Below are 1,918 nucleotides of genomic sequence, written 5' to 3' on the forward strand. Positions count from 1 at the left end.
CAAGCACTCGGCACACTGCCCAGCTCACAGGGGTTGCTCATTACGTACTGTGAGCCACATGTTCTTACGTCCATGCTGTTGACCATGATTATCACCATCGTCTAAATTACATTGATCAGGAAAGAAAAGAGAAGACATATCTGTGCCTTCTTCTTCTAAAACCCTTCTGATGTGCCTGAATTGTAATCTAGACTGTCATTCTGTATTCAGTTTCTTAGAAAATGAACGTGAATTTTAAAAGGTAGCATCCCCACCCCCCATCATGTGGGTGGGGCCATAATGCTTAGGGGGCTGCAGAGGAAAGCAGGTAATCACCAAGTCAGCTCACCACCAGGGCGTGGTGAGGGCAGGAGCCATAGGGGTGGCATCACTGGATCCCACAGGTGTTCATGGAGCTGTGGACAGTGATAATGGCAGCGACCAGGCTGTATCAAAGTGCAAAGTAAATGTAAGCAATGACTCTCAAACTCTTTACATTTGAAAGAAACTCTGGGAGTGGAAGGTTTGGACATTTTGGATGATGTATCACATCACTCGATTATCTAGTCATTCCCAAGAACTAAGCTTAAGAATATAAAAGTTTTATTTCATAAGGGATGGCTTTGAGAAGGAAAATGTGGATGGATGGATGGATGGCTGGATGGATGGATGGATGGATGGGATGTTTTTTGGATAATAATAATTTTAACTCATTTTCCTGCAGTTATTAGACTGCAAAACTGTTCTGCTTTCTCCCTCTGAATTGTAATCTAGATTGTCATTCTGTATTCAGTTTCTTAGAAACTGAAAGTGAATTTTAAAAGGTAGCATCCCCACCCCCACCCCATCATGTGGGTGGGGCCATAACGCTTAGGGGGCTGCAGAGGAAAGCAGGTAATCACCAAGTCAGCTCACCACCAGGGCGTGGTGAGGGCAGGAGCCATAGGGGTGGCATCACTGGATCCCACAGGTGTTCATGGAGCTGTGGACAGTGATAATGGCAGCGACCAGGCTGTATCAAAGTGCAAAGTAAATGTAAGCAATGACTCTCAAACCCTTAACATTTGAAAGAAACTCTGGGAAGTGGAAGGTTTGGACCTTTTGGATGATACATCACATCACTCGATTACCTAGTCATTCCCAAGAACTAAATTTAAGAATATAAAAGGAGTTTTATTTCATCAGGCATGGTTTTGAGAAGAAAACGGATGGATGGATGGGTAGATGGATGGATGGATGGATGGAATTTTAGATAATAGTAATTTTAACTCATTTTCCTGCAATGTTATTAGACTGCAAAACTGTTCTGCTTTCTCCCAATAAAGAGAGGTGTACATCTACCACTGCACTCACCACTCCCTCTGCACAGAAAGCTCAGTTCTTCTCCTCCTGCTCCTTCATCAGAAAACATTCTCCAAAATATGTTTCATAGCACATCCGGGTTGCTAAATGGACGGTCACGATGTACATCCTGCTCCTTACTTACCAAGGCAAGTAGTGCCACAGACACCTGCTTCCAGCACAGGTGACTGTCGATCTTTGAGTCTTTTTCTCAATTTCCAGAAGGGAAATCTTCCCTGCCTATGTCAGCTCATTACTTGGAGTCCCCTGTGTCTCTGATCCCATATAAATATCAGGAGCAATTTCCCAAATAATCAGGCCCAACAAAGTCCCTTTAGGAGAAAACCATGAGCTATTCAAGCCCTTGCGTCCTCCTGTTATGGGTGGGCTACAGTGCTCTCACTGTATCTCTGAGGCCTTTCTTTCCTCCATATCTGCACACAATGCCTTCTCGAGTGCCTGTTTGCCAGCCTCATCCGAGTTCTGCCACCAGAACATCTCACCAGAACGCCCTGTCCCAAGGAAGAACTAAGAGACCGTATGGATTCATCCCATACGTGCACTGAGTAGCATTTCAGGAAGGGAAGGAGAGAAACTC

The sequence above is a fragment of the Myotis davidii genome, unplaced genomic scaffold (genome assembly GCF_000327345.1).
Source record: "Myotis davidii unplaced genomic scaffold, ASM32734v1 scaffold725, whole genome shotgun sequence".
NCBI classification, from domain to species: Eukaryota; Metazoa; Chordata; class Mammalia; order Chiroptera; family Vespertilionidae; genus Myotis; species Myotis davidii.